This window comes from Gambusia affinis, linkage group LG02, assembly GCF_019740435.1.
Source record: "Gambusia affinis linkage group LG02, SWU_Gaff_1.0, whole genome shotgun sequence".
NCBI classification, from domain to species: Eukaryota; Metazoa; Chordata; class Actinopteri; order Cyprinodontiformes; family Poeciliidae; genus Gambusia; species Gambusia affinis.
The window spans coordinates 22,359,083-22,380,782 of record NC_057869.1 but is presented as its reverse complement, the minus strand read 5'-3'; the positions used below and the strand labels follow the sequence as shown (position 1 = coordinate 22,380,782).

Here is a 21,700-nt window from a genome sequence, read left to right as displayed (position 1 = left end):
TAAAAGAAATAAAAATAACAAACAGATTCAAAACAAATAAAGTGACGGTCAAAAGACTGTGTTTCTCCTAAGGTGCCAAACTTCTACAAAGAGCAAGTCCTTTTTTCTTTCATAAACCAAATATTCGAAAACCAATCAAAAGGCACCACGTCATAAGCTTAACAACGATTCAATTACAGATGCTTATCAATTCCAAAAATTTACATATGGCTCCTACATTTTCCGGCCCCTAATTGACTATGTATTAGCATATCAATTACAAACTCAACTTAAACTGGAGCCATAAATATTCAAACAACTTAACAAAAAACCTTTGTTTTAACTTGGTAACAAAACAATCTACTAAAAAGTCCTCTATTGTTTCATTCTCCTTGCAATAAGCACAATTTTGTAATCGGCCTTTGGATGATGCTCGTCTTCGTCTTGATTTCTGCACTCCGGACTGTCCCTTTGGAGTCTGGCATGACGTTGACGATTCTCCCCAACATCCAAGAATTTCTCGGAGATGATGAATCAGCAACTAGGACGACATCTCCGACCTTGAAGTTTCTTCTGAGGTCAAGCCATTTTTGTCGCTCCTGCAGTAGAGGCAGGTACTCCTGTGACCATCTTCGCCAGAACAGATCTGCCATGTACTGGACTTGTCTCCATCGACGGCGAGAATAGATATCCTCCTTGATAAACGTACCAGGAGAAAGGGTAGGTTGTCCCTTCAGCAGAAGCAGATGGTTCGGCGTAAGAGGCTCAAGATCATTAGGATCGTCTGTGTTCATAGTTAATGGTCTTCCATTAATGATGCTCTCGACTTCACATAAAAGAGTCTGCAGTCCTTCATCATCCAGTATCTGTTGCTTAACAACGGAACTTATGACTTTTCTAACGGTGCGTATCTGGCGTTCCCAGACTCCTCCATGATGAGATGCAGCAGGTGAATTGAAAATCCACTGTACTCCTTTTTGCATCATGGCGTCATTAATGCGAGAGTGGTCCAGCTCTTTCAATGCCTCCCTTAACTCTCTCTCTGCTCCAACAAAATTTGTCCCATTGTCAGAACGAATGATGGAAACTTGTCCTCTTCTGCTTTGAAAACGACGCAGAGCGTTAATACATGAATCTGTATCAAGAGACTGAGCAACTTCAATATGTACAGCTCTGACAGTTAGACATGTGAAAAGCACTCCATAACGTTTGACCCTGACACGCCCTCTTTTGACCTCAAAAGGGCCAAAATAATCCACACCTGTGTTGGTAAAAGGTGGTTTATCAGGAAGCAGGCGGTCATGTGGCAGATCTGCCATTTTCTGTTGCCCTGGTCTTGCATGCAGTCTCCTGCAGAGATTGCACTCTGAGAATACCTTTCTAACAGCTGCATTGGCTGCTGGTATCCAATATTTTTGTCGCATTCTGGCCAGAACATAATTTCTGCCACCATGTCCTGCCACTTGATGGATATGATGCAGAATGAGGTTGGCTATTCTGTGATGTTTATGCAGAATGGCAGGATGCTTGACCTCTTCTGGCATTTTCAATCTATTCAGACGTCCCCCTACTCTCAAAACACCATCTTGTAGGTATGGATCTAATCTGGAGATTGAACTGGTTCTGCCCACATGTGTACTTCCGTGCTGCAAAGCTTTGATTTCAGCTGCATAAGCTTGTCTCTGACTGAACTTGATCAGCTCTGTTTCAGCGTTGGACAAATCTTCAACAGTGAGCATTTTCTTTTCCAACTTTCTTCTAAATGTGATCATCTGTTGTTTAACAAAAGTCTCAACTTTCTTTGGTTCATTTTCAGACTGTTGCACTTTTAGTACAGTTTCTTTTCTCTTTTTACTCAGATGTCTCAGAGTCTCTTTGAGGCGCAGAATCCAGGCAACGGCTTTTTTGAGCTTATGCCAGCTGGAGTAATGGTCAATAAGTCGACTCATTGTCTCATCATTTCTCCATGGTTTTGCACACGTCGTTGCAACTGTTGTCCTAACTTCATTCTGTTCCATTAACCTAGAATGTTTAGGTTGTTTTGGCCAATGCTCTTCATTTAACAGGAAACTTGGTCCCTGAAACCAAATTACACTTTTGATGAAGTTTTCAATTTTCAAACCTCTTGATGCCAGATCCGCTGGATTTTGTGAACTGCTCACATATTTCCACTGAGATCGGTCTGTCAGTTCCCTGATCAAAGAGATTCGGTTTGCCACAAATGTTTTAAAGCGAATGCTGTCACTTTCAATGTAGCTCAGTACTGTGGTACTGTCGGTCCAGAAGACTGATTTCTTCAGTGGTAGTTGAAGTTCTTCTCTCAGCATCCGATCCACTTTGACTGCAACCACTGCTGCTGTTAATTCCATTCTGGGAATTGTCATTTGTTTAAGAGGTGCTACCCTGGATTTTCCTATCAGAAATGACACTTGTGTTTCACCTTGTTCATTAGTCAACAAAAGATATGACACAACTCCATATCCATCCTGGCTAGCGTCGGAAAAGAGATGAATTTGTGCAGACTCTGTGGGTCCGAATGAAGCAGGCTTAACACATCTGCTCACACTGAGTTCAGAAAGCTTGTCGAGATCTGACAACCACCTTAGCCATGTCCGCGTGACTGTTCTGAGATTTCTTCATCCCATCCTCGCTTCTCTTTACAAAGTTCTCTCAGAATAAGCTTAACAGGTAGTAGAAGTGGTGCCAAAAATCCTAAAGGATCATACACAGAGCTGGCAACAGATAAAATACCTCTTCTTGTGCATGGCTTGTCTGGCAGCTGCACTTTGAACTTGAAGCTGTCAGAACTTGTGCACCACTGAACGCCCAAAGCTCGTTCTACAGGAAGCTCATTGGGTTGCAAATCCAAGTCTTTAACAACAGGTGCTCTTTCACTGTCAGGAATGGAGTACAACAGAGCTTTATTATTGCTCATCCACTTAGTCAAATGGAACCCACCACTTTCACACAATGTCATCAGTTCTTTTGCCAGTTTAACTGCTTCTTTTTCTGTTGGCACTGACTTTAGACAGTCATCTATGTAGAAGTTCTTCAGAACTGTCTGTGTCGCTTCTGCTGATGTATTTGTGGCTCCATCTTCAGCAGTTCTTCTCAGTGCATATGAAGCACAGCTGGGTGATGACGTGGCTCCAAACAGATGCACGCACATTCTGTATTCTGCTGCTTCTTTAGTTTCGTCACCATCTGGCCACCAAAGGAATCGCAGCAAGTCTGCATCTTCATCTGGGACTCTGACTTGATAGAACATAGATTCAATATCTGCCATCATGGCAACAGGCTCCTGTCTAAATCTGAGCAAAACTCCAATAAGAGTATTCGTGAGATCAGGTCCTTGCAGTAATTGATCGTTCAATGAAACTCCCTGATAAGATGCGGTACAGTCAAACACAACTCGCAGTTTTTTCTTTTTTGGGTGGTACACTCCATGGTGTGGAATGAACCATACTCGACCATCACTGCGACTCAGTTGTTCTTCAGGGACTTTTACAGCATAACCTTTTTTCAATATGTTGTCCATGAAAGCTTTGTAGTCTTGACAAAAGTCTGAATTTCTACTTAGCTTCCTCTTCAAAGAGTTAAGCCTTTGTTCAGCAATACCACGGTTGTGTGGCATTATCACACTGTCATTTTTCAGAGGCAACTTGATGCAATAATGACCATCGATGAGCTGTGCTGATGTAGTTACAGCATGCATGAACTGCTTATCCTGCTGAGACAGTTCTTGCTTCTCCTCATACTGTCGCTCTGGGAAATCTGCATTATATTGCTTCTCCAGCATGTCTTCAATGTTCAATACAGATATTCGATTGACAAGAAAATCTTGTTTTTCAGTGAGACGTGATTCACTATCTTGACATCTGCTGACTGGTCCATTTACCACCCAACCCAGGGCTGTTTTCACGGCGTATGGTCCGTCATTCTGGCTGTTGACAATCTTCCATGGCTCCATAGCCTTGTGCGCATTAGCACCAATGAGAAGTCCAATATCTGACTCTAAACTTGGAAGATGAACTTGTTTCAGGTAAGGCCATCTCTCCAAATCTTCTTCCTTTGGTATATTACCCTTTGTTGCAGGAATGTCTGGTTGCGTGTACACATCTGGCAACATAATGAAGTCTTGTTCATCAAGTCCACAAACCTCTAAATCTGTAAGGACATAACTACAGACTTTCTGTTCCTGCGTCATGGTTCGAAGAAGGATTTCTTTCTTTTTTCCATGTACATTCAACTTTCTGGCGAGATCCTCGGTGCAAAAAGTTGCTGTGCTGCCTTGATCCAGGAATGCATATGTCTTGATGATGGTTCTGTTTTTCTTGTGTCTTATCTGCACAGGCACAATAGGAAGTATGCATTCATTTTCTCCGGCCCCAGTGACTTCACCTTTTTTATATCCAGTGGACACAAGAGCACTTGTTACTTCACTTGTGTTTTGTGGGTTGTCATCCTTGTTTTCTTCTGACACAACACTCTGCTTCACCACATGTAGAATAGTTGGGTGCTTAAGAGTACAGTCGGAACATGAGGCCTTTTTTCTACAAGCTTTATATAGATGACCTGCTGTTAGACATCCAAAACAAAGACCATGTGACTTCAGAAACTGTATTCTGTCTTTCGAAGGCTTTTCTTTGATTTTGTTACAAACACTCAAAGCATGGCTGTTCTTACAATAAAGACATGGACTTTGAAAAGCACTGATGGTCTTGACTGAAGAAGTTGTTACATCACGCTGGCTCTTGGTGGTATCCTTTTCGGTGCAAGATGTATTCACAGCAAAACTGCTTCTCTTTGAAAGGCCTTTTAGTTGGTCAGATTTTTTCTTCAAGCTGCTCTGATTAGCTGGTGTGACATCCAGAATATCTCCAAAATGCGGATCATTAGCAACCTTTGATTGTTGGTAGATGAACTCTTCAAGATCAGGAAATTTGGCTCGTTCCTTTTCTTTCTTGAATGCTGTAAGCATGGTTTCTCCACTTTTCTTTCAGTTTATATGGTAGTTTGTACAAAATGCTTTTCATGTTGGTTGGATTGTTCATCTCACTCATGTAGTCGACATCATTCACTGTGTTGGAACATCCAATCAGAAATAGTGCAAATGCATTCAGTCCTTTTCTGTCATCTGGTTTTATCTGAGGCCATTCCATAGCCTTTTAATATATGCTGTGGCAATGGTCAACTCATCTCCATAGTGTTGATCAAGCAAAGCCCTTGCTTCTCTGTAAGCTCTGTCTGGCTTCATGTGCTCACAGCTGCGTACAAGATCTAGTGGTTCTCCACCCGTGAACTGTTCTAGATAGTATAGCCGATCTTGTTGGCTGTCAGTTTGGTTCTCAATAGCATGTTCAAAAGCTCTTATGAATGATCTATATGAAAGTGGGTCACCTGTAAATACAGGAATTTCTCTGTGAGGAAGTCGAGATATACTATGTTGTTTTATGAGCATCTCAGTATGTTGATTTTGTTGCTGTAGAACCCGGTACAGATCATCTGAAAAAGAATCAGGACATTGAGCTTGTGTTGAAATCCCTTTTAAGCAAGACTTCCTTGATACTGGAGGATCAATATTTGCCTGTTGTTCATCATCTGAGAACATTTCTTGCCTTTCTGATTTGCTTGCAGAATGAACAGATTCAACTTTAAGTCTTGAAATAGCTTGTAAGGAATTAATCTCAGACTTCTGAGCATCTTCATTTTCGTCATACACCTTTAATTTTGCATCTGAAATGGCAAGCTTCGTTTCAATTTCTAGTTGCTCTTTTCTGAACTTAAGACGGGCTTCTTCCAATTCAATTGCTTCTTTCTTTTTCATTGCTGCTGCTCTTGCTAAAAGCGCTTCACGTTCTGCTTTAATTTTTAGCCGCATTGAACTTGTACTTGATCCTTGGGATGTACAGCTTGCAACCGAGGTAGCCTTTGAAACACTATCATGTGGGTGCACATCTTCCTCTGGAGATCATTTTGCATCTTTTATCCATTCTTTAACGCTTTGTAAGAAAAGTTTAAACTCAGAATGTCTACCCTCGAACACATCTTGGTCTTCACGTTTATCTTCTTCACTTATCAGTTCACATAGTTCGTCATTAATGCGTTCATACTCTCTCAGGCATTTGACAAACAATGGAAAAGATTCTTCATTTATGAAATCAGCATTGCATTCATTCTGTTTCAATCTTTCAATGTTATTCTTCTCTTTTGTCAACTGTGACAGCTTTCCTCTTCTTTCTCCTTTTAGTCTGGTGATTTTGTCATCTCGAGCTCGTTCTGTGGGCTTTGGCTCCCTCTTCTGTCCAACCTGCGCAACTTCACCGTCATCGTCCGCCATTTAGTCCCGTTTAATTTTCTTTTAATTCTTACACATAAACTGTGAGCCTCCAAACAGCTTCTTACTCTTCTAAAACGTTCACAAACATGTGTGACAAGAGTTCCTTTATGTGCAGGATTTCTATGTGTAGTTCACCGGGCTTTTCTAGTCGACACGTGCTGGCTTAGTTAGCAAGTTAGCTTAGCAACCGAGCTGATGCGGGGTAGCTTCTGTGGCCCTTGACGTGGTACTTACGGATTTTACCACTTCAACTCCGTCGTTTCCTTCAGCTGAATTGAATCTCCGTTCGTCTTTAAGTCCTCTTTTCGTTTTTACTTAGTCTTGAAAGAGTCCTTCCATGAGAAAGTCTTTTGACTTGATGTAAGTGCGGCAAGCCTCACTAGTTTAGCCCCTTAAAGCTCTTTCGAACGCGACACTTTCTTCTTAAAAAAGGAGGTCTTGAATCCGACGGTATTTTCTAGGTCTTTACTGAACTTAAAAGAAATAAAAATAACAAACAGATTCAAAACAAATAAAGTGACGGTCAAAAGACTGTGTTTCTCCTAAGGTGCCAAACTTCTACAAAGAGCAAGTCCTTTTTTCTTTCATAAACCAAATATTCGAAAACCAATCAAAAGGCACCACGTCATAAGCTTAACAACGATTCAATTACAGATGCTTATCAATTCCAAAAATGTACATATGGCTCCTACACTGTGTGAGCCTGCATTTGGCTCACCAAGTATTAAAAATTTTAAGGAGAAAGAAAAGAATCTTCTTTTTCCAAAATAATAAATTTACTGTTAGATTCGGATATCAAATAAAAAAATCTTTTCACAGGTTAAAATTTCCTCCTTTTTTTGACTCATTGCCATTCAAACTTTAAAGCTTAGATTGTTTTTGTCCATAAATGGACTGTCAATGTGACACAAGCCTAGGGTCCATCAAAAGAGCAGTAACGTCATCTGTCTATAAAAGCCAGTACACCATAATGAAATATCTTGGCACTGGTGATTTCATGACATGATCACAGTTTCTTACGTCTAAGCTTTGTTGATTGGCTGCATTGTTCTGCATGGAGTTTTAGGTGCCTGTTTGACTGTGTGTGGCCTTGTATTTAATGCATTGTAAGGCCCATTTTTCCAACAAATGCTACACTGTGAGGGGTGGCTGGTCCTTGTGGGCCCAAACCCCGGGTGTGAGGTGTGGAGGATGTTAATAATGGGATTAGGAATAAGTGAGTCACTTTGAGGTTGTTTATCCACTTGATCTGTCCAGTCCCTTTCCTCATGAGTCAGTCTGAATTTGGGTTTTAAGCTTGGGGATTTATTAATATAAGGGCTTAATTTGATATAATTATTACAGACAACCACTTGGTATTTAATTTTGTATTACTTCTAAAAATATATATCCTACATTTTCTTTTACAAAATAGAAAAAGAAAGAAGGAAAGACAAACTTGCATTTATCATGGCATTAAATACGTACAATATCCTCGCTCAAAATGTGAGAAATACATTTTTTGTAAGATGAGAAGTGCAGACTTTACGTAAGATGGCGACTCTGAGGCATGGTGGAGATTTACCAAAGAAAGAAACAAAGTTGCAAACTTGACATAAACATGACTAGATTTAGCATGAAACGTAGAAAAACCAAACTTGGAGCAGGCACTGAAACCAAGACATGGCCAGGCTAGTCAGGAGGGGCAGCTGGCATAAAGCAGCTCCCAACTCCATGTGTGCGCACCTGTGGAGCGGTGGAAGCTGCTGTGCTGTGGCAACTCCATGGAGGCGCTGAAAAGAAAATTTAAACCTTAATTTTGGGTAGGCTGTTTTTCCTACACTGTAACTGGAAAAGTGTCCTTATGATAAGAATCTTTAAAGATTACTAATATTTACAGTGAGGAAAAAAACCCTCTGAAGGCGTTTTCTTAATATGGGAAGAACCTCATTGACTGTTTCACCGACTTAACGGAAGAAAAGGAAAATGTTGCAGTTAGCTTTTGTTACACATTTCAGACACAGATTATGATGGTGAAATCCCAACTTTAACTCACTAAGTGTAAGTTTCCAAACCACTTCCAATTTAAACAGTGTTTTGACCTCTGTTTCCATCTGTTTATATAACGTATTTCCCTTTTTTCCACATACTTTGATTAACTACGGGATGGGACTATCAGTCTCTGAGGCTGAATCCTAACATTTCAAATTCAAGCAGGCAGATAACGGTCTGCTCAGCCACGGCATCCTATTTTAATGGTGTGTTTGGAGGACTCTGCCTTGAGAAGAAGCAGATGTGCTGTATCGCATCCAGAAAACAATGCTGAAGGGGGAAGATGTTTATCTTATGAAACAGAGCACGTCAGGTGGAAAGGCCAAGCTGATGGTTTAACACAATAAAAGCTGGATTGGGCTTCTTGTTTTTTTTTTTTGTTTTTTTGTGTGGAAATTACCTGCATAACTCAGAGGACCCAGAAACACACCAGTAAAGCAGGATCTGTGCAGATTCGCTGAACAAGCTACAAGGTAATTCTCCTTCTATTTGTAGCTTTTTATGAAAATCTTTCGGTTTCAGTCAATAAACCCATTACATCTTTGCATCAGATGACAAACTTAACATCTCATTCCTTTTGGATCTTTTATGTACTCATCAAACTGGCCTCTCCTCCACACTCCCACGAAACCAATGTTCCCATTGTAACACCGTAACCAGGCCGTGGTGACTGACCAGCAGGAAGAGTGCAGGATTTCGGGTTAATGAGTCCACAGCAGGAGGGAGACCTCTGCGTCATTCAGACAAAGGGATTTTCCATGTTTTGATGTGGGAGCACTCTTTCAAAGCATCTCTGCGTTGGGATAATTTAAGCAACCTCACACCACCCAGACAGCTTTGTGTTCAAGGTATTTTTATTTTTCCTGTCAGGGATGCTGTAGGTGGATTCCGACTATTGTGTAGGTTAGGTGTCAACTATTTCCGCCCCACCCTGTCAACTCCAACTCAGAAAGCTTAAAGTTAAAAAAATAAAATAAAATTGCATACCTATTTTTTCTATGTCATCTTGGGTAGATTTGGTGAATATTTGCTGCAGGGTTAGATAGGTGAACTGCTCTTCAAAGCAAACAGATTGTCCTGTAGTTCAGACTGTTTTTCACTGAGCTTGTTGAGTTGTAGCTTTCAGTTCATGTTGCTTGAACCAGGGGCCTGCAGCAGGAAGTGGCCTGGGTCCAGCATGGCTCCGCTTCAGGTCTGTGAGTAATTTTGTTATGATATGTGCTGATTTTGGATCTGAGTTTTAGTTCCCACGCACACATAAACAAATACAGACTGTTTGCTCTATAGTTGTGAGGACAATAGATTGAATCTGCAACCTGTTTTATGTTCTGATCAAATTCATCTCGTACACTTTTTTATCAACAAACTTTAATCTACAGCCTGAAAATTTAACTTTACTGACTGCATGCTGGAGGTGTTTGTCTTTTGATTTCTCTCTGTTATTGTTTGGAAAATTATGCTGATGAGGTTGTAAAGTCACATAAATCTCTGACATACTTCTTCATCCTGTGAGCTTTGAGAACCGCCTCATATGTTATGACAACTCAGATGACTCAGAGCGAACTCATGTGACCTTCATGAGAAACAGTTTAATCAACAATCAGAAATAAAGAAGCTTTTATAATGAGGGGAGAACATTTCCAAATAAGATTTCTTGGTAGGGCCAAACAATATGGCTGAAAAGTGTATCATGATATATAAGTGTTTCACAGCAGTTTATTGATAAGTATTGATTACATCTTGTTGATCTAAATATATTATCGATGAATCGGAAGCATGTGATCACACGTGCAGAAAATCAGTCAAACACAAATAATCAGACTTTACTTATTTTATTCTTTTTAGCGCTAAAAAGAAAGAGACGCTTACCCTCACAGGCTAATTTGTTGTGATGTGAATACACCGGGACTAAACAGCATCTGATCAAAAACGGACGATCCATTCTTTATATCTAAGACACGCCTTATTGGTCGTCTGATGAACTACGTCAGCTAAGGAATGCCATGATATCATGGTGTCAGCTTAAGTTTCACTTCTACTGAAAGCCTTTTGTTTGAAAGTGAAACATGCAAGGTCAAGTTCCATTCCTCCAAAAGCTCTCTGCGCATAAATGAAACATACTATGTGTGAAATACAGCTGTATGTGCATGAGTACACGTGCAACCCTGGATAAGCGTCTCAACAACTCCCCCTTTTGGTCTCTAAGAGACCACAAATAGAACATCGAACAGCTTGGGGAGCATCACACATCCTGAGGAAACACTGCCCACTGTTCGGAAAACTCCCCGGGCCCACTACGATGTTTGTTGTTGTCATTTCATTTCATTCTTATGGGGTAAAAATCGAACAGAGCGCCCCCTGGCCCTGGGCGGCGGGTAGAAACCACAGTGTTCCTCTTACAGGCTAACAAAGAACATTCAACAAAAAATAAATAAAAAATAAATAAATATTATTTAAAAAATTTATGAATAAATGGTAACTGAAATGTAAAATTAATAAAATGTTATTTAATACCTGAAAAGACATGCAAAATGAAGAAAATAATAAAACATTAGATTTTATTTAAAAATAAAATTAAAATGAGAAATGAATAAACATTAGTGAAAATTTTGATTTATTAAACCAAAAGTCAAGAAGATAAACCTTAAAATGAATAATTGTTAGATGATGCTTAAAAATTTTAAACGTAAACAAAGAAATTTTCAGATCCCTTTTTTTAGATGAAAACCATGTGCAATGCACAGAATAAGAGACAAGCACATTTGAAATATGCAAATCAATGTTATTTTCAAAAATTCAGTAGAAGTACAATGTAATTATTCTAGAAGATTCATTAGAATTCAGTAGTATTGAGTTGTAATGCGATCTACAAAGTTTAATCAAGGCAATGTCTTCTAGCAAACCCTATCAATGTCAAACCGGTTTGAATTGCACACTTGCATTCAAATGTGCAATTTGAATGAATAAAGGGAAATTAATGAGTTAAAAGAGTAAATTTAAAAATAAATGTTAGAAAGTGAAGCCGGCATTTGAAATCCGTTTTATATTACTATTAATTTAAAAAAATAAATTTGTGAATACAATGTGAGGTTAATACTGTGAATGCCGGTAAACTATAAATTGAATAATGCAAAATGAATAAAATGTTAGTCAATATGCAAGCTTCAATAAGCCAAAACTTAATGAAAATAGGATAAATGATTAAATGTTAGATATAATACTGACAAATAAAATCCTAAATAAAGTATTGTTAAGATCCCTTTTAGTACTCGAGCGGTGAAATCTTTAAGTTCAAAATGTGAAAGTAGTTAGTGGTCATAAAGAGATGCAAACTTACCAACTGAAAAGAAATATGTTTAGTGAACAAAATGAAAACACATTTTAAACTTGGCAATCAATGTTTTAGATAAAAATTCAGTCTTAACACAATGTAATGATACTGGCCAAATCGTAAGAAGTCAACAGGATTAATTTGTTTTAATGAGATCTACAAACTTAATTCAAAATTGTGTTGTCTAGTATCTGTTGATGTCAACCAGTTTCTACGTGTGTCCAGATGCCTCATTTTCATCCAGGCACACCGAGAAAGGATTGGACTTTTTACATTTAAAATCTGGAAAGTTGCAGCTCCACAGTTGCGCTGCACTTGACCTGTGAAAAAATGCTGTGATTCAGAGGTTGTTGTTCACCTACCATGATGACACAGGCTCTAAGTCTCACCATAGCACAGACACCTGTCACACCTGTCTATATTCTCTCAATTAGTTTATTACCCCTGCATAGATAAAATATCCCATCTCTAGCCTATTAAGTGCCCTGGGAATTTGATGTTACACCAACTTTCAGGGATCCGGCCCACACTGCGGTTACCTGTTGTAAAATTGAAATAGACATAGTTATCTTTAACTGGAATAGCGGCACCATCCGGGCTCCGCTGTTGATTACTGGAAATAAAGCTGTTAAAGTGTCACATCCGGAGGGTTGTTTAAAGTTAGTCATATTAAACATGCAGTTAAAACCCCAAATGTCAGATGGAATCAAAGAAGCAGGTTCAGTACATTCTGGGTCGTCCAGCTGTGCAGGTCACACAGTTAGACATTTGATATTATCGTGCTGTTGCAGTTAATCAGTCTAACCACAAGTTGGTTCCTGTGTAATGTATCGACCTAATTTAATTTTGTTTGTGCACAAACCTTAGCCAATTTTGTTTTAAATTTTGATTCATTCATTCTGCTTTGCCTTGGGAGGTAATGATTGATTAGACATTTTATGATGATTTCACTATCTTCTGTCATTGCTGGCCAGGCTTCAGGCCATCCTGTGAAAGCATCAACACAAATCAGCAAATATTTTTGTCTTGCACCGGGTTTATCATGTCAGTAAAATCCAACACAATTTCTTTCCCTGGACATGTGACTGAAGGAAACTGTCCCTGATGTGGATTCAAAGTTTTCTTAGGATTCAGCTGTCCGCACACCGAACAATTTTTCACAAAATGTTTCACCATGTGGATCATTTGGGGGTGCCACCACTCTTTAAGATTGTGCATCATCTGTTTTGTCCCAACATGTCCAACCCATGAGCTTCTTGGAGTAGCTCTTGTATTTTCCCAGGAGGCAGAATTAACCTGCCATCTGGGCCCCTCCAGCACCCATTTGTTTCACGTTTTTCTCTTCAGGTGATGCCCCCTTTTGGCATCTCACCACCTCTTCCAGGCTCTTAACCCTTGTGTGTTGCTTCTGAAACAACAACCATCTGTAAAGAACTGTCTCACCTCTGGTCCCAGCAGAGGAGCTGCTTGAAGTTCTGGTGTTACCTTGTCTGTCTTTGCCACCAGGTCTGCACACACGTGTGGTTCTCCTTCTGAAAAACAGTCTGCCATATTTATGTCTTGGTGTGTGAATGAAATGTTTGGAGCTTTCAGGACTTTGGAAAGTGTTTGTTGTCTCAACGCTGTCATGGTGAAACTCAGTGAATGTCCCATGACTATGTGTTCAGTTTTTGTATCGGGTATCCCAGCTGCCTGTTGCGTACAAGGGTGATGCCCTTTTCCTCCCCCTTTTTCTGAAACAAAACAGTCAGTTTTGTTACAGAAATATCCTCAAAGAACTGAGGTGGCTTTAACGCAGGTCTCCATAGTTGGTGCAGCAAGCAAAAGGTCTAGTGGGCAGTCCTGCAAAATATCTTGCAAAACCTGATTAAACTAAAATCAATTCTATTATGAGGGAATAGTCCGTCTTAAAAATATTTATATGTATTGCATATCAGATGTTAATTTATTTTAACTAAAGTCTTTAATTCTAGTAATGATAATAATTTTCTGCTCACAGTTAATGGAAATATGACATATTAAATTTGAATATCTTACCAAACAATATAAAGAAACTATTTAAATAAGAAATGTAGGTATGCTGGGAAATATGTTTGAAGATTGTTAATTTTATAAAGCAAGGAGCCTCATCAGAATGCCTAATGTCACTAATTTATGGAAAATTGCATTACATTTTACTTCAAAATTTATTATGTGATCAGATCCTGAATGACTGATCTTATATTTTTCAAGAGAGCGGGAGAAAAACAAACCTAGTGCTGCTGTGGCAATCGAATCTGTGGCTGCCAGGGAACATTTCATCATCACGCCCAATTCTTTCACTTGGTGCTCAGGGTGCAAACAGAGAGAAATGTGAGACATTTAATACCATTCTGATTGTTTGTTTTTTTTTTTTTTTTGTTTTTTTTTTTTTTTGCGAAAGAGACAACAGCAGCTACACCAACAGGAGCTACATAAATGTCCGAGACTTTTACCTGCCAGGTTGTTTCCTTCAAAGTGGAAAGGAAAGGTTCCTGGTACCATTCAGAGACGTCTCTGTCGCAGAACAGGGTCACATGGTGGATCCGGAGGAGGAACACAGAAGCGCAGACACAGGAGCCAGGGCTTCCAGGCCAAGAACGTTGACATTAGGCTGCTGTAGGGTAAATTTGTTAAAAGTTCTCAATAGATGTCAGCAAAGTCAGACACCACTGGCTGGATCAGATACTGTCCTTCTGTTTGGAAATTTCCACAACGAAGGGAGGTGCCATCAGGAAATGCAACAATTAGTCCATCAGCCGAGCACATGATTGTTGCTCCCATCTTTATCAGCAAAGCTCGCTCAAGTAAATTCATGGGAGCCGTAGGAAAACTTACAAAAGAATGTTTCATATTCTGATTACCCAAGGTGAAGGTCAGAGGCATCGTGAATAGCAGACTCTGTTCAGTCCCTGAGAACCCTGTTAAAGACACAGTTCTTGATGTCAGAGAAAAAGGAGGATCAGAGTCCAGAGTGGAATGTGTGGCTCCGGTGTCAACCAGGAAGTCTGTGTGTTTTCCTTCCACTGTTGCAGACAACATGGGGTCTGCTGTACCCACATTGTCTCTGGGGTCCTCAGCAGTGTGTCAGTAGATGTTCTGTGTGGCCTCAGTATTCCCCTGAAAGCAATGTCCAGGAATCACATAAGGATTGTTGGGGATCATACCTGGCAGTCTTTGGTATGTTCACACAGTGTTTTGCCCAGTGTCCAAAATGTCTGCACTGGTAGCACGTCAAGTTCCTTTGGTCCTTGGCCTCGTGCTCCGTGACCTTGCCCCATGGCCCTCATCCACATCCAGCCAAACGCCATCCCCGTCCACGAGGAAACGCTCTGTATCTGTTTGAGGATATAAAAAAGAAAAAGCAGGAGGAGGAACCAGTTCCCCCCCCAGTATGATTAGAGTTTTGCCAGTAATTTGGAATTTTACCCTGTGTAGATTTATTTTGAGAAGATGCTGCTGCAACCATCACATGTTCTTGTTTACTTTTTATTTAATTAATGTAATTTTGTTTTGCTTCCTGCAATTGGAGTTTCAGCGTCTGAGTGTCTAAGCCCTTAAGACTGTTTTTTTAATTATTATTTTATTCGTCCTGCGCCTTTAAGAGGTGATGAAGCAGGTGTCATTTCCATCTCACATGTTCACACCCTGCAAGATCTTGAGTGTGTTTTATAGACTGCATAACATATCCCGGGACGCCTTTTAAAACTGCTTCTTTAAGCATTTCAATTAAGTTTGAGTATGGACCTTTAAGATTAACTGTAGTTTTTCTGAGCCAGGTTTCTAGATATAATGTCATTTAGCTGGGACCAAACATGGGATTTGGGGAGGATGGGGTTTGATCTAATACAGTCCAAGTCGGGGTTCTATTCCCAGTGTGGACTCCTGAAGATTTGTGGGGTAGCAGTTCCCCCTTGACTGTCAAAGTTCCTTCTGTGATATTTAATTATTACGGGATATATCCCCTTAGAGCACGTGTCAAACTGAATCCGGGCCGCTGTGGGTTTGTGAGGCCCTCCAGATTCTAAACTAAACATTAAGTGTGCTTAAATATTATGTTATCAATCAAATTAATGCAGTTCTATCCGTTTACTGCCAAATTATATCAATCAGTCGCTCCAGTTTCTTTTAGAATTATCAGGGAAATTCACCAAAATCAACAAATCCCTGCACTTTTCTGAGCAAAAAAAAAAAAAAAGTGAAACTTCCTTACTTGAACTAAACAGCTGCCTCAAACCTAATTGATGTCACATTATATGACCTGTACAGCGAGTAATAAAAAGTCAAATTTACCGTTATAAATAAGTGCAAATATTTCCAAATAACTACCACAAACACTTTCTATTACAAAAAATCACAAAAATTCAATGATATTTAAGAAATGCGTGATATTTTAACAGTTTGTGAATGGCTTTTATCAATACATTCTGGTACAACTGGCCCTTTAAGAGCAGTCATGTTCTTGATTTTGCCCAAAACGAAAATAGTCAAGTCTGTATTTTTATGCTAGTGTGTTCAGAGCTGGTGGCAATGACCCTTTTTTTAATTTTCTTTTTATGTTATTGTCCCTGTCAGGAACCCAATAGTTTTCATTTTGCCTGAGTTCTGTCTCTGCAGTCTGCCTGTTTTGTCTTCAGCCTCTTTTAGTGAAAACTCCTGCCTCTTTCTGTTTTTATTTTTAATTGAAAAAATTTATTATCATTCAGTGTTGCCCCTTTTAATTATTCTCATTTGTGATCTTGCTATTGGAGCATTTGCCTGCATGTCAGCTAGAACAATTTTATCTATTGTTTGCTCTTTTTTATCTTAATTTAAGAGGATTCCAGTTCTATGTTATCCTGTTGCTGCTTTTGTTATTTAACATTTGATCAGCTGACCTATGTCCCTTATAGAGCCTCATCCTGTCCTGTGGTGTGCATGGCACGCTCACAAATTATTAGTTTTACCTGGCAGTTATATTGTTTGTAGGAGATGTGTCAGCAAAAAAGAAATTAATTAGAAATCTTACATGTAGATGTTGTCAAATTCATCAAAGTGGAACACTTCTGTCTGATTCCTGACAGATGACACAACCCAAAGTTCGCTCCTCTCCAGAACATTGTTTTTTTCTTGGGTTTTTACACTTTTTAAACAAAAATTACCGTCCTAAAATTAGACCAAATCTAAAATCCTCTAATTCAATATTTCTTTATGAATTTAATAATCATCAATCAATCAATCAAACCTAGTTTAAACTTTAGTCTAGAAAATGTTATTCATATTCACAATCATCAGTTTGAAGTAACCAGTTATTTAAATCAAAGTTTCCTTTAATCTTTTATTTTATAGCAGTAGACATCTTTTTATAATTATTCTTTATTAAATAATTAATAACTTCATCAGTTACTCAGTGCTTGAGTACAGTTTGTTTGTTCTCATAATCACACTAATTTTCATCAACCAAAGCAGCACAAACAGAAACATAAATATTTATCTGATTTTCAGTTAGTCACAAATTTTCAGTCTGCTTTTCTTGTTGTCCTATGCTCAAATTATCAATTTTATTGAAGCTTCATGAAATTTCCAATATTAGTTAACATATTTAATATGTTAATATTATCTTTTAGTTGTCAGGTTCCTGTTTGTAGGTAATGCGCACATTTTTATTTATTATTTATTCATTCATGTATTTATTTATTGTTATTAAAACTATCTCAGACATATGTTAGAATCCAGCAGTAACTGAACTACCTGCTGCTAGAGCACTTCACCCATTGTAATAAAATGTAAATTCATTTATAGAATGAAATTCTAAATTAACTGTTCAGTTTAAATGCAACAAATACTTTATGGTATATAAACACTTCAGTCTCAATTATTTTCAGCCCTTAAAACTGTTCAATTTAATTTCAAACTAGCATGTATTACCGGAATATTCCTTCTTTTCTTTTTTAATAAAGGAGAGAAAGTTTACAAATCATTATTAGCTTAGACTCTGATAATTTTAAGTTGGTGAAATTTAGTAGCATAAATTTTGTTAGATCTTTTGCTGAAATTTTAGTGATTGTAGATTTTCTTCTAGTTATGCTAGTTATTCCCTCTATTTGCTCACCAACCATAAACAAAGGTCCTATACCCCCTTTTAAATCAAATTTCTTCCTGTCGACCTCGTCTGCCATGCCTGGAGCAAGAATCACCTCTTCTCTCCTCCCTGCCTTTTTTTTTTTTTTTTTGTTATAATTTATTACTCACACACACGGCGGAGAGCCTCTGTGTCTCTGTTTTTATTTTTGTTCTTCCCCTTTTATTTTGAAATTCATCATGTTCCGCCAGATAAGTCATTAGTCCGTCTATTTGTTCCCCGAGAGTCACCCAAGGGCCTGTGCCCCACTTTGAGTCGTAACCCTCATCCCTGGAGTCACTATCCATTTTGCAAATTCCGAAATCACCTTATGTTTTGTTTAGTGGGCACAGCGGCACCTGCTCGTACGGCGACGAGACAACACCACAGACAAAGTCAAACCCCTTTTACTGTCCGCACGGCGGCGGGACGGCACACAACTGATAAAATTAAAACCTTTTTCCCCAAATTAAAGTTCACAAACGCCAACCATGGTTTCAAAACATATTACAACATTAAACAAGCAGAGAAGCAACACATGAGAGCAAAACGTCTGCAGCTCTCACACACACAGCTGACACACACGCACTCCGCTCGGCGGCGGAGCTAACCAACAAACAGAGAAGTACACATAAAAGGATCCCCGCTTTTCAGCTCCTATTTTAGTCCTGGACGTTCTCTTTTATTCTAACTCTTGTAGGTTCTTTCCACACAAAAGAACTCTTATTCTCTTTTTATTTATTCTCTTATTCTCTTTTCATTTATTCTCTTATTCTCTTTTCATTTATTCTCTTATTCTCTTTTCACTTATATTTCGTCCCAGGAACAGATCGCGATGAACTCTAAACCTTTATTCTCTTATTCTTTTTCTTTTCCTATGATGGCCAGTTATCACCACTTTTTGTGTTTCTCTAACGGGCACAGATTGGCTACGCGTTCTTTTTTGGAGCTTAGTCACTTCTCCGGGACTTAAAAACCGACAAAAACCCAGCCAAACCCTTGGTCGCGTCCGACGCACCCGCACACCTGCCAAGTGTGTGAGTGTCACAAGGGGGAGACGGCCACCTCTCACTAAATAAGCCAATCACCAAACTTTTTTTGTTATATTTTATTATTTTTATATTTTTATTTGATTTTGTTTTTAATTAACTTCCTATGAATATGAGAGACTTTGACCTAACAAACGGAAGCACAACAAACGCCAGTACGAACGCACACACACACACCGACAAATCAGCTTACTCCGTTAACCCCACAGAAATTACTACGTCTGATATTTAACTTTAGGCAGCCCCACAACAGACAGTGCAAATGCGTTCAAGGAAAAAGCTTCCTTACTAGATTTTTTGGGCCCAACGCTGTTACACTGTCCGGCCAGCAGCCCAAACGGCTGGCCAAATCTGCACAACTCTGCACGTGTGTCAACATGCAACCATCCTCTGCGCTACCAAGTTGTTGATCTAAATATATTATCGATGAATCGGAAGCATGTGATCACACGTGCAGAAAATCAGTCAAACACAAATAATCAGACTTTACTTATTTTATTCTTTTTAGCGCTAAAAAGAAAGAGACGCTTACCCTCACAGGCTAATTTGTTGTGATGTGAATACACCGGGACTAAACAGCATCTGATCAAAAACGGACGATCCATTCTTTATATCTAAGACACGCCTTATTGGTCGTCTGATGAACTACGTCAGCTAAGGAATGCCATGATATCATGGTGTCAGCTTAAGTTTCACTTCTACTGAAAGCCTTTTGTTTGAAAGTGAAACATGCAAGGTCAAGTTCCATTCCTCCAAAAGCTCTCTGCGCATAAATGAAACATACTATGTGTGAAATACAGCTGTATGTGCATGAGTACACGTGCAACCCTGGATAAGCGTCTCAACAATCTGAAACACACTGGGGGTGTGGCCTTTCCTGTTTTATCCTCAGTTTCTTCTCATGCTGGTGTACTGTTTTCTCCACAGCATTTAAAAAATTTTTTTTCAGTAGTTATGAAGCATGGTGGCGAAACCTGAAACTGCTGCTGCGCAATGTACTTAACAAAGTTGTTGCTAGGTAACCAAAGATTGAGAGAGTTAGTTGATGCTTCCTACCTTTCTTAGCTAGCTGTGAGAAGTAGAGTGGTTAAAGCCTTTCCTCTGCCTACATCCCCCAGAATGCTGTTCAGTTCTGGATTGGAGTTAAATATTCTATCAGACATATTGTCTATTGATATTGGTCATGTGTTCATCGTGATATATTTTCATTGATATATTGCCCTGCGCTACCTCTTACTTTAATTTGAGGTATTCATTTATGACAATAGTGAGGTGTGTAGTTAAAAAGTGCAACACTCTATTTCACTCCAATTGTACTACATTTAGTATCCATGACATTGCAGATTTTGATTTTGATATTTTTTGTGTGTTGAAGCCCAAATCAATAATGATCAGATTTGATCTAATGTTTTTGTTGTTAACTTTAAGGCAATGTATTTTAGACTAGATATGACAAAAAAAAAAAATCTACTTTGAAGGTTTACCTAAGGAAACCAAATGGTCCATGGCAATTAAATTTATGTACACGCAAACTGATGAACAGTTGATGACATTTATACATCAGGCATCCGATTAATTGCAAGTAGACATCTGGTTTGTGAAGTTCTGTAAACGCAGAGCTTTTGGCATTCGGCTGGTTTGGAACTTTCTTATCAGCCTTACCACGATGCCAATCAGGAAAACAACGACAAATGATTCTTCCAGAGGCAATTGTTGCAGCCTTTCAATTGTTCTCAACGTGGAAAGAGTTACAGAGACATTTCCCAACTGGTCAGAGTTTATCACTCTACTGTGGGAAAGATTATTCACAGGTGGACAGCAGTCGAGTTAGCTGCCAAGTAATAGATGATCTATCAAGTTCAGCCTGAGTTCAGAGGGTTTAATGCAACAAAAACATGAAAAAGGCACAATAACTGAGGACTGCATCTAGTTTTCAACAAGCTAAAATGCAATTAAAACACTGTAAAAAGGAAAGCATTTGTTGTGTTGCTCGTTTGGATAAAAATTCAGAGCTGCATGTGCACATTTAGCCAATCTGTAAAAGTGGAGCGAAAGTGGGAAAATTCTAATAAAAAGGAGGTCAAGAGCAGGTTTTGCAGATACAAACTGTACAATCAACATATGTTTCAGTTTTTACTCAGGAACTTTGGCTCGGTTTATGGTTAAATAATACTAACACGATGTACCAAATCCTATTCGGATTTTTTTTTTTTTTCGGACTGACATCAAACGTAATTAGTCACGGTGCAATACATTTACAGTGGATTTGCTGAAATCCTTTGAGGTTTCTCTCGGCATTATGAGCCAGACTGACTTTAATCTGTTATTTCACAATATAGCAAACAGTCGGCCATCACAGCATACATAACACGTGCAAAGAGATCGGAGAGCATGGGCTGCGTCTGATGAACAGGTGATGACATGCGGCGAGGTCCGAAATACAGCTGTGTACGTTTGTGTGAAGGGGAGATTAAGCACTGTGAGATAGTTTACAGTTTTCTGCAGTGTGAATATTTCCTCCTGTGATAAGACCTCTAACGTATTACCACTTAAACCATCTTGCTATTTAAATTGTTTTCTCTTATATGCAAGTGGCGATGAGTGAATGAATGAGTCTCCGATGAGAAAGTCTTTGTGTGATCACAAAGGACCTGATAAATTTGTGCACACATCCTCAAGACACCACTGGGTGTTGCACTAGAGCTGCAGAACGTCAGACTGGAAGTAAAACACCAACTTGAAGCCTTCAGTGTCCCTGTGTGTCCTAGTCTGAGCTGCAATGTAGTCAGAGATGTTTATGACAAAAAATAATGGTTTATTAAATCTGAAAGTTCTCAGTCAATGCCAAATTG

At 39.0% G+C, this 21,700-nt stretch overlaps 1 long non-coding RNA gene across 1 annotated transcript; it reads right to left on the bottom strand.

Annotated features, from left to right (window-relative positions):
- Positions 1-10,682: 10,682 nt before the first annotated feature.
- On the bottom strand, positions 10,683-19,172 carry LOC122821378. The gene is made up of 2 exons (XR_006369003.1): positions 14,538-19,172; positions 10,683-14,316 (listed from the first exon to the last, which is right to left on the bottom strand). It is a non-coding gene; the product is annotated as an uncharacterized LOC122821378 (long non-coding RNA).
- Between the last annotated feature and the right edge of the window lie 2,528 nt (positions 19,173-21,700).